Source organism: Aquarana catesbeiana, linkage group LG09, assembly GCF_042186555.1.
Source record: "Aquarana catesbeiana isolate 2022-GZ linkage group LG09, ASM4218655v1, whole genome shotgun sequence".
NCBI lineage: Eukaryota > Metazoa > Chordata > Amphibia > Anura > Ranidae > Aquarana > Aquarana catesbeiana.
In genome coordinates, this window is record NC_133332.1 from 42,251,484 (window position 1) to 42,264,008 (window position 12,525).

A 12,525-nucleotide genomic window follows, 5' to 3' on the forward strand; every position below is an offset into this window, starting at 1 on the left:
TCTAAATATTATGAGGCCATTGCACTTGCGAGAGTGGTAGATTGGGTTAAAAATAAAGGAAAACACTGGGTAGAAATTGAAAACAAAATTAACGGTTTAAAATTACACAAAATAATATGGTGTCCACCTAAAATAAGGAAATATAACACAGAACCACATGAAGTCACTAGGCACGCACTCAGAATATGGGACCTCATCCACAAAAGGGAACACTGGGAATATAACTCACTGCTAATGTCACTAAAGGATGTAGACTATTTCCCTCCAGGAAGGGAAGAGTGGTTTGGTAAATGGCTCCTAGATGAGAACCTGCAACTGAAGGATGTAGTAGATAGGGGTAAAATATGTTCATTTCAAGAGCTTAAAAATAAAAGAGACAGAATAAATATTAACCCATGGCGTTATGGTCAATTAAAACACTTTGTGGAATCCTTACCGCAACCAATTAGGACAACTAAAAACTTACTCCCTTTAGAGAAAATCTGTACGGAAACAGATAAAAAGGGTGGTTTTTCTCGTATATACAAAATACTGGTAGAGTTGAGGAGGACAGACACCTTGACTTTTATAGACAGATGGGAGAAGGAGTTAGGACTAAAGCTGACTGAGTCAGAGACAGATAAGATACTGAAACGACTTCTGATCACTTCAGTTAATTATAAACTATTAGAATTAAACTATAAATGCTTGATGAGAATGTACTTGACCCCGGATAGGATGCATAGAATTGATAGGGAGAAATCCCAGCTTTGTTGGAGGGGATGCAACGAAATAGGGTCGATGGCTCATATGTGGTGGTCGTGCCCCGAGATAGGAGTTTTCTGGGAGGAGATTAAAAAATACACTAAAGAGATTACAAAACTCGATCTCCCAAAGGATCCCACTGTCCTTCTATTTCATCTGAGTGAGATGCCCACCAAGGCCTATCTCGGAACACTCCTACCCCATTTTATAGATGCAGCTAAAAGCCTAATTTCTAAAAATTGGAAAAGAAAAGAAAGACCCACCATGAGGGAATGGATGAATAAAATAAATGAGATACAGGATTTGGAGTATTTGAGGTTTAGTGAAGGGACAAAAATGGAGGCCTATAGGACAAAGTGGAGAGTATGGGAAAAATTTAAAAAATCTATAAGAGCAGCTGAGATGTGGACAACCTAAGCAACAGAGAGAGCAGTAGATCCCGACATAGGGGAGAAAACTGGAAAATTAATCGGGAAACTAGAAGGAAATCATGGAGAGGGAGGAGGTACGGTCTCGTGGGGGTGGGAAGGGGAGGAGGGAGGAGGGACAGGGAGCAAGAAAATAACAATAAAGAGTAGAAACAGATGGAGGGGCTTACCATTCTCTTATCTGATGTGATATGAAGCATCCTAATTAAGGAAACAGAACAAAAGCCATAATGATGTGATAATTAAGGGGAAGTGTTTTTTGAATATTTATTTGAAAAGACTTACTCCCATGGTAAACCTCCTCACTGATGTGGCAAAAAAAGAAAAAAAAAAAAAAAAAAAGAAAAAAATAAGAAGCTGACGTTAACTCTCCCTCAGCATTGAAAATGGCTGGATAACATTTCAAGGCTTCTTTTAAGATCTGATCATCAATTGATGGTTTGCGTGGCATCTACAATCAAAATTAGAATTAAAAAACCAATTTAATAATTTATATAACGTAAAATATTGCAAATTTCTGTGTAACTATTTTTTTTAGCAACTACTACCTTATAGACTTGTGCACGAATTTGTCAAAACCAAAAACATTTTTCTTTTTCGGATTTGATTCAAATTCGGGTCATCGCTATCGGAGGGTCCAAATTTGTATTTGCTCTGAATCTGAAAGCAAAAGCATGTTCTCTGTCTTGTAGGCGGTGCGCATGATGTCACATAATGTGGTGTCATGTGACGTTACATTCACAGGTATGGCACCGCCATCTTGGGTGTATACACCCAAGATGGTGGCGCCATGCCTGCATGTGACATCACATGACACCGCATCATGCGTCCCGCTTCCAAGATGGTGGCGGGGGAAGGGGAAGAATGTGGCCGCCAATCGTTCTTTTCCTTTGTTTTATGTGCCCGAATTCATTTTCTTTGAATTCGAGCACATAATCTTTCATGCATTTGGATTTTGACAAGTCTCCAAATCAACAAATTTTCAGTGATTTGGAGGTTCATCCGAATCCAAATGCACAAGTCTATACCTTAAATAAAAGTCTAATAGAATAAGACATACATTAGCTATATATATACTTTATAAACTAGCCATTCTGTACTCAGTAACACTTACTACTTGACTCAAATAAAATGATAAATGGATACTATATATAGTACTGTGCATAGGTTTTAGGCGTGGGTGTGCTGTAATGCTGTAAACTAAGAATGATTTCAGAAATAAAAGTCTTAACATTTTTTCTTTTAATCAATGAACACAATGGAAATGAACAGTGGGGAAAATACAAATCAAATCAGTATTTGGTGTGAGCACCCTTTGCCTTCTTTTAGGTACACTTGCACACAGATTTGGAAGGAACTCTGCAGGTCAGTTCTCCAAACATCTTGGAGAGCTAAGCACAGATCTTCTGCAGATGTCGGCTGCCTCAAATCCTTCTGTTTTTTCATGTAACCTCAGACAGACTCCATAATGTTCAGATCAGGGCTCAATGGGGGCCAAACCGTCACTTCCAGGATTCCTTGTTGTTCTTTACAATGAAAATAGTTATTATTGACATTGGCTGTATGTTTGGGATTGTTGTGCCTCCATCTTGGTGTATCTTGGTCTACACCAACATGTTAGAGCATTCTGAAAATGATAGGGCAGTGCTGGAGCATTGGGCGTGAGCACCCAGACAGCAGCAGCAGCCAAGAGAGAGACCACTGCCACCTGTGACTGGGTGTGTGATTAATATGTTTTTTTAAATTTTTTTAATAGTTTCCTGCACATCTACCCCACTGCCATCCTGCATATCTGCCATCCTCCACACCTACCCCACTGCCATCCTGTGCATCTGCACCACTGCCATCCTTCACACCTGCCCCACTGCCATCCTCCACACCTGCCCCACTGCCATCCTCCACACCTGCCCCACTGCCATCCTCCACACCTGCCCCACTGCCATCCTCCACACCTGCCCCACTGCCACCCTTCACATCTGCCCCACTGCCATCCTGCACATCTGCCCCACTGCCATTCTCCACATCTGCCCCACTGCCATCCTGCACATCTGCCATCCTCCACACCTGCCCCACTGCATTCCTCCACACCTGCCCCACTGCCACCCTTCACATCACTGCCATCCTGCATGTCTGTCCCACTGCCATCCTGCACATCTGCCCCACTGCCATCCTGCCCATCTGCCCCTCTGCCATCCTCCACATCTGCCCCACTGCCATCCTCCACATCTGCCATCCTCCACACCTGCCCCACTGCCATCCTCCACACCTGCCCCACTGCCACCCTTCACATCTGCCCCACTGCCATCCTGCACATCTGCCCCACTGTCATCCTCCACATCTGCCCCACTGCCATCCTCCACATCTGCCATCCTCCACACCTGCCCCACTGCCATCCTCCACACCTGCCCCACTGCCATCCTCCACACCTGCCCCACTGCCACCCTTCACATCTGCCCCACTGCCATCCTGCACATCTGCCCCACTGCCATCCTGCGCATCTGCCCCACTGCCATCCTGCACATCTGCCCCACTGCCATCCTGCACATCTGCCCCACTGCCGTCCTGCACATCTGCCCCACTGCTATCCTCCACATCTGCCCAGCTCTGTTATTAGCAATGTAAGTAAATGCGGCCCACCATGTGTTTACATACATTAAATTTGGCCCTTGAGTGGAAAAAGGTTGCTGACCCCTGACATAAACATAAAAATATATATTTTTGAAAGCATTCTCACTTTACAGCATTTTTTCACACCTGCCTAAAACTTTGGCACAGTACTGTGTGTGTATATATATATATATATATATATATATATATATAGTTTGTTATTGTATTAATTACTATCTTTAATGGCTAATTCCCAGATCAGGTCCAGACCAGAAATGCATCCAAATGCATCCCTATGGTATTTTTCACCTCCAATTCACACCATTGTTCAAGACCAGACCGAAAAAATACTTCATGTCACATTTTGTCTGGTCTGGAACGCACCAGAACGCCGTAAAACGCATTAAAAACACGTCAAAAACGCACCCGAATGCTCTGGAATGCACCTCAGAGCATTATTAGCATATTGATAGTTTTGGAACAGACTTCTGTTCAAGAACAGACTTAAACAGTCTGTAACACATCAAAAAACAATGTACTGCATTTGCAGATTTGGTCCAGAAAATGATGTGTACTAGCCCTAAGTGTGTATAGTGGCAATGCAGTCAAAGCTACCCAGAGTGGGTCCTGTCCCCTAAACAGGGTCCTAACCTTGAGGAGATTGAATTTGGCCTGGGTCAGTGTATCCTAGTGGACAGAAAACTTAATATATATATTTTTTAATGATTATGTAGAAATCTCCATTGATTTTTGACTAAAGGGTACGGTGACCAGACGTCCCCATTTTCCGAGGACAGTTCTCAAAGTGAAGAAATGACACTTTACATTGTAGCAAAGTAGTGAGTGTACAGCTTGTATAACAGTGTCAATTTGCTGTCCTCTCAAAATAACTCAACACACAGCCAATAATGTCTAAACCGCTGGCAACAAAAGTGAGTGCACCCCTAAGTGAAAATGTCCAAATTGGGCCTCATTAGCCATTTTCCCTCCCCGGTGTCATGTGACTCGTTAGTGTTACAAGGTCTTAGGTGTGAATGGGGAGCAGGTGTGTTAAATTTGGTGTATCGCTCTCACTCTCTCATACTGATCACTGGAAGTTCAACATGGCACCTCATGGCAAAGAACTCCTGTGAGGATCTGAAAAAAAGAATTGTTGCTCTACATAAAGATGGCCTAGGCTATAAGAGGATTACCAAGACCCTGAAACTGAGCTGCAGCATGGTGACCAAGACCATACAGCGGTTTAACAGGACAGGTTCCACTCACAACAGGCCTCTCCATGGTCCATCAAAGAAGTTGTGTGCACATGCTCAGCGTCATATCCAGAGGTTGTCTTTGGGAAATAGATGTATGAGTGCTGCCAGCATTGCTGCAGAGGTTGTAGGGGTGGGGGGGTCAGCCTGTCAGTGCTCAGACCATACGCCGCACACTGCATCAAATTGGTCTGCATGGCTGTCCTCCCAGAAGGAAGCCTCTTCTAAAGATGATGCACAAGAAAGCCTGCAAACAGTTTGCTGAAGACAAGCAGACTAAGGACATGGATTACTGGAACCATGTCCTGTGGTCTGATGAGACCAAAATAAATGTATTTGCTTCAGATGGTGTCAAGCGTGTGTGGCGCCAACCAGGTAAGGAGTACAAAGACAAGTGTGTCTTGCCTACAGTCAAGCATGGTGGTGGGAGTGTCATGGTCTGGGGCTGCCTGAGTGCTGCCGGCACTGGAGAGCTACAGTTCATTGAGGGAACCATGAATGTCAACATGTACTGTGACATACTGAAGGAGAGCATGATTCCCTCCCTTCAGAGACTGGGCCGCAGGGCAGTATTCCAACATGATAACGACCCCAAACAGACCTCCAAGACGACTCCTGCCTTGCTAAAGAAGCTGAGGGTAAAGGTGATGGACTGGTCAACCATGTCTCCAGACCTAAACCCTATTGAGCATTTGTGGGGCATCCTCAAACAGGGGGTGGAGGAGTGCAAGGTCTCTAACATCCACCAGCTCTGTGATGTCATCATAGAGGAGTGGAAGAGGACTCCGGTAGCAACCTGTGAAGCTCTGGTGAACTCCATGCCCAAGAGGGTTAAGGCAGTGCTGGAAAATAATGGTGGCCACACAGAATGGCGATGACGTCAGGGAGGTTGGGAGGTTGACGCTCTGACATCATCGCCATTCTAGTGTGGACGGGTGCTCGCTATGCCGGCCGGCTGTTTGCTGTATTTTAATCTACCTATGTAAGTTTTCTACCTTCTTTTATTAAACCATTTTGCAAGTATTACACTATGGCCAGTTTCTTTTTATCTACATGCCTGTGAGATGAGAATTTGGGGTCCTTGCCATATCCTTCTAGCCATGCTGTATGCAGTCTAAGTACGCCAGCTGGATTTCTCATACCAGGACGAAATACAGGCTGTTTTTGCTTGCCTTGCGGTAAGCGCAATATTTGTGTGGTGGCGGATCACTGAGTGTGGTGTCTCTTTCATCTTCACTGCTGAGTTTGGTTGTGTCTACTCAAGGGTTTCTCTCTTGCTGTATTTTAATTTACTTATGTAAGTTTTCTACCTTCTTCTATTTAAACCATCTTGCCAGTATTACACTATGGCCAGTTTCTTTTTATTTACATCAGAGGCGTTGCTATGGGGGTGCGGGGGGTGCGGCCCGCACCGGGTGACACCCACCAGAGGTGTGACACCGGGGCCGCCGCTAAACACTACTATAGATTGCCTCGGAGCGGTGCGAGCAGGGCATCCAGCAGTGCGGGGGAAGCTGCCTATAACACTCCCCCTTCAGGTTAAGCTGTCACTCGGAGATCTCCAATATCTCCGAGGCAGCTGAAGTTGGTGGGCGGAGCTAGGGGTGTGGCCGCGCCGCCTCCTCCACTCCTCCCACAGACTCCTTCACACTGGCTGATCCCGCAGCTGAAGGAGATAGTGGGCGGAGCTGGGGGTGTGGCCGCGCCGCCTCCTCCACTCCCTCCACTCCTCCCACAGACCCCTTCACACTGGCTGATCCCGCAGCTGAAGGAGATAGTGGGCGGAGCTGTGGGTGTGACCGCGCCGCCTCATCCACTCCTTCCACAGACCTCTTCACACTGGCTGATCCCGAAGTTCATCTGCAGGAATGAGGCATGCTGTAAGTTACTGCACAGCACACTCTCACTGCATAGAGTCCTAACTTGCCCTGTGACACCCCAACCTGCTCTATACTACCCCAACCTGCCCTGCGCCAGTCATCCAAACCTGCTCTATACCACCCCAACCTGACCTGTGTTACCCACACCTGCCCTATACCACCTCAACATGCCCTGTGCCACCCCAACCTGCCCTGTGCTACTCCAACCTGCCCTGTGCCACCCCAACCTGCCCTATAGCACTCCAACCTGCCATGTGCCACCCTAACCTGCCCTGTACCACCCCAACTTGTCCTGTGCCATTTCAACCTGCCCTGTGCCACCCCAACCTGCCCTATACCACTTCAACCTGCCCTGTGTCACCCCATCTGCCCTATACCACTTCAACCTGCCCTGTACCACCCCAACCTGCCCTGTGCCACTTCAACCTGCCCTATACCACTTCAACCTGCCCTATACCACTCCAACTTGCCCTGTACCACCCCAACTTTTCCTGTGCCACTCCAACCTCCCCTATACCACCCCAACCTGCCTTGTACCACCCCAACCTGCCCTATACCACCCCAACCTGCCCTGTGCCACCCTAACCTGCCCTGTGCCACCCTAACCTGACCTGTACCACCCTAACTTGTCCTGTGCCACTCCAACCTGCCCTGAGGATCCCCAACCTGCCCTATGCCACTCCAACCTGCCCTATACCACTTCAACCTGCTCTGTACCACCCCAACCTGCCCTGTGCCACCCCAACCTGCCCTATACCACTCCAACCTGCCCTGTACCACCCCAACTTGCCTTTTACCACTCCAACCTGCCCTGTACCACCGCAACCTGCCCTGTACCACCCCAATCTGCCAATATACCACTCTAACCTTCCAATATACCACCACAACCTGCCCTATACCACTCCAACCTGCCCTGTGCCACCCTAACCTGCCCTGTACCACCCCAACTTGTCCTGTGCCATTTCAACCTGCCCTGTGCCACCCCAACCTGCCCTATACCACTTCAACCTGCCCTGTGCCACCCCATCTGCCCTATACCACCCCAACCTGCCCTGTACCACCCCAACCTGCCCTGTGCCACCCCAACCTGCCCTATACCACTTCAACCTGCCCTGTGCCACCCCAACCTGCCCTATACCACCCCAACCTGCCTTGTACCACCCCAACCTGCCCTATACCACCCCAACCTGCCCTATACCACTCCAACCTGCCCCGTGCCACCCTAACCTGCCCTGTACCACCCCAACTTGTCCTGTGCCACTCCAACCTGCCCTGAGCCACCCCAACCTGCCCTATGCCACTCCAACCTGCCCTGTGCCATCCCAACCTGCCCTGTACCACCCCAACTTGCCTTTTACCACTCCAACCTGCCCTGTACCACCCCAACTTGCCTTTTACCACTCCAACCTGCCCTGTACCACCCCAATCTGCCAATATATCACCCATACCTTCCAATATATGACCACAACCTGCCCTATACCACCCCAACCTGCCACCATACCACCCTATACTACCCTAACCTGCCACTATATCACCCTACACTATAATTTACAGGGGCCGGTTTGGGGTGCGTCCCATGACCGTGCGCTACATGCAGGGTGCTGGGCAGCCTAGACATGAGGGGGGTGACACCATGTTTTACCGCACCAGGTGACACCAACCCTAGTGACGCCACTGATTTACATGCCTGTGAGACGGAAGTCTGGGGTCCTTGCTATATCCTCCTAGCCATGCTGTATGCAGTCAAAGTACACCAGCTGGATTTTCCATACCAAGATGGAATGTAGGCTGTTTTCTGCTTGCCTTGTGGTAAGCGCAATATTTGTGTGGTGGCAGATCACTGAATGTGGTGTCTCTCTCATCTTTACCACCGAGTTTGGTTGTGTTTACTCAAGGGTTTCTCTCTTGGACTGATTTTGGTTAATCATTTCATCCACTACATATGGATATTATTTTTTGATTTATAGATATATGTATGGACTTATGTATATTTTTTTGATTTTTGCAATGTTTTGCACACACATATGTATTTTCTAACGGAAGTTTTCAAGATTACTTCACATGTCTCACTAATATTTAGTGCGGTTATTTCTTCTTTTTTCTGTTTGGTATTTTGGTGCACATCTCACTGTTTAACTGCTGCTTTTTGGGGGGTATATTATCTTATGGTAGCGCAGTATTTTTTTTGTTTTTTTTGATACAATATATACAGAGAGAGGGGGAATACGGTATATAAAGAGAGAGAGGGAGAGATACAGTATATACAGAGAGAGGGGGGGTACAGTATATACAAAGAGAGGGGGTACAGTATATACAGAGAGAGGGGGGTACAGTATTTACAGAGAGAGGGGGTACAGTATATACAGAGAGAGGGAGATACAGTATAAACACAGAGAGAGAGGGGGATACAGTATATACAGAGAGAGAGGGGGAGATACACTATATACAGAGAGAGGGGGATACAGTATATACAGAGAGAGGGGGTACGGTATATACATAGAGAGGGGAGATACAATATATATATTTATATAGAGAGAGGGGGAATACGGTATATACAGAGAGAGACGGGAAATACAGTATATACAGAGGGAAGGGGGTACAGTATATACAGAGAGAGGGGGGTACGGTATATACATAGAGAGGGGGGATACAATATATATAGAGAGAGAGGGGGAATATGGTATGTACAGAGAGAGAGAGGGGTTACAGTATATACAGAGAGAGGGGGGTACAGTATTTACAGAGAGAGGGGGTACAGTATATACAGAGAGAGGGGGAATGTGGTATATACAGAGAGGGGGAGATACAGTATAAACACAGAAAGAGAGGGGGATACAGTATATACAGAGAGAGAGGGGGAGATACACTATATACAGAGAGAGGGGGATACAGTATATACAGAGAGAAGGGGTACGGTATATACATAGAGAGGGGAGATACAATATATATATTTATATTGTTAGTTGCAGTTTTCAACTTAACTGCTTCTAGTTTATATTGCTTTGCCAAATTAGCTCTCAAAGAAGTAAGACACAGAATATAGGTTTCTGTATATCAGATCCGAGCCTTAAAGGTCCCGTACTGTCAACTGAACCTGTCGGCTCTTTATTGGGGCTTTTTATAGACTGGTTACAGAAGCATCAGTTTGAGCAAATTTCCATATAAGGTAACAAGCAGTATAATTTCAACATACATGACGCTAGACTTACACATCTGGAAAAACTTAAGCTACGTCTTACAACTGACACGCACACATTATACAGAAAAATGAAAAACAACTTAAGTAGAACTCCAACCTATTATTTCCAACCTTATCAATTTCCCCCTTTGACATCATCCCCTCCACGATTCTGGGTCCTTGCAAACAAGTGAACAGCCGATACTTCAAAGAGTGCTATCCCTGACCGTGGGTTGTCAGAGGAGGATAAGTCTTCTTTATTTACCCTCATCCCTCAAATTCATACCTGCATCTTATAAGCAAAGAGAATAGAAAAGGGGTGATGTCAAGTTACCCTTTTTGTCATTAGAGTTCCTAATACCTTTCTCTTTCCATTCTGTCTGTTCATGCTCTAATCTTCCTATATCAGCAACAGTTTATCACAGTAAGCAGTACAAAAACTAAAATTAGAATAAGTATCGGATTGAGCAAATTAAGAATTGCCGTAGCAGTGGGTGATCATCCAGCAAATACATCATACCAATGTTGTGTTGTTTCATCTCTTATTTGTGAGGATAAATGTATTAATTTCCCTTTATCTATAACCGCAGATATTAGATTATTTTGAAGGGTATGTTCTTGTGTCTCTATGTGTTTTCTAAGTATTTCGGACTCATTTAAGATTTGCCGTAAGGGCTCTAATGATATTATAAAAGGAGTAGTATCAGTAAGATTATCTACCGTCCATTCTAGATTAAATATTCTATGTGCATCTGGTTCAAAAAGGAAAGTGTCATTTTGCCATTTAAGCATTTTAACATTCTTTACGCATCCTGAAAAAGGGGCCGTTTTATTTAAACTTTCCATAGTTTCCTGATCATTTGTGACTAAACAAATATGTTGTGGTCCTATCTCCATAAATCTGTTTCCTACACCTACTGGTAATCTCTGAAACTTACATATGTTAGATTGATGTTTCAATAAGCAAAGTTCATAGACTGGAGAACTTCTTCCACAGACTATTCCCTTATTAGTTTTAACATATAAACTTAGATCATGAGTCATGTTTTGTGTATCTACATAGTGTCCATAAATCTCAGGATACCAAAATTCAGGTAGCTCCTTTCCTATCAAGAGTGGCATCACTATTAACTTACACATTACCTGGACCTCCTCCACTTTGTATACATCAAACCTTCCAGCACACCATCTTTCCTCACATTCAACTTCTTTTCCTGGTACTTCAAACCATGTACTTTCTAAATTTAAACCCTTGAAATAGTTCATCCAAGTGCGATTTGAATGTGATAAGATAGTGTAGAAAAAGCACATTAAGTAATGTTTATAAACTCCTGATTTGCTTTCCACAACTCCAGACTAACTAGTGCTTTGTGATTAACCATAATATTGAGATATTTAGTTAATTGTACCTAGCTAATTTGTGTTTCGAATGTTGTAGGTAACCATTTGCTTGTAATTATTAAACTATCAGCTATGTGACTTCCTGCACATTTCCACTTATTTTGTATCATTTCCATCTGTATCCCATTCATTATTCCCATTCCAGTTCCTGCAGCTCCCAGAACTGTATCATACCATTCTCGGCGATACCTACATTCTGGTAGCTGGGGAAAAGTTACATTAAATTTGATTTTTGTTTTCTGTTGTAATACCGAAACATTTATGCAAGATCTAGGAATAGGAATTAATACAGAGGATTCGAAGATGGTGGGTAGAGCGTCTTCTATCTTTATATTGAAACCATAATGTTGCCATTGTATATATATCCTCCTGTTGTGTTTTCCCATTTCCTTACTGGTACAAAATACCATTCGTAGTAATGATATTGTGTTATACTCTTATCCTGATTTACCCATCTAAGATCAGTACTATTTTCATGAACTGTTACATTGATACCGGAGTCCATGTATAAGCAAACATTTGAAAACATTCAAGCACTATTATCATAGTTAGAAGGATCTTCATTCTGTTTCTCTCGGTTCAAGACTCTTTTTGCAGTGTGATGCGTGAATCCAGGCTGCTTTTCCTTCCAATTTCACTGAAGTGGCTGTGGTCAAAAGCACTTGATAAGGACCTTCAAATCTAGGTTCCAATGTCTTTCTGGTGTGTTTCTTAACATATACATAATCTCCTGGTAGCAGTGTATGTGTACCTGCTATTGAGTTAGGGTCTGGAAGAGAAGAATACACACTTTTGTGGATCTTAGTTAGACGTTGTTGTAATTGTATCACATATGCAGTCAAACTATCACATTGCAATTGCATACTCTGTGGAAAGTATAGACCTAATCTAGGTGCATTCCCAAAAAGTATTTCATATGGGTTTGTTTAACTCTTGCATGGCTTTTTGTATTTTCAACTTTATTGTCCCATTTACTCTTTCCACTGATCCTGAACTCTGTGGATGATAAGGGGTGTGAAAACTTTGTTGAACCC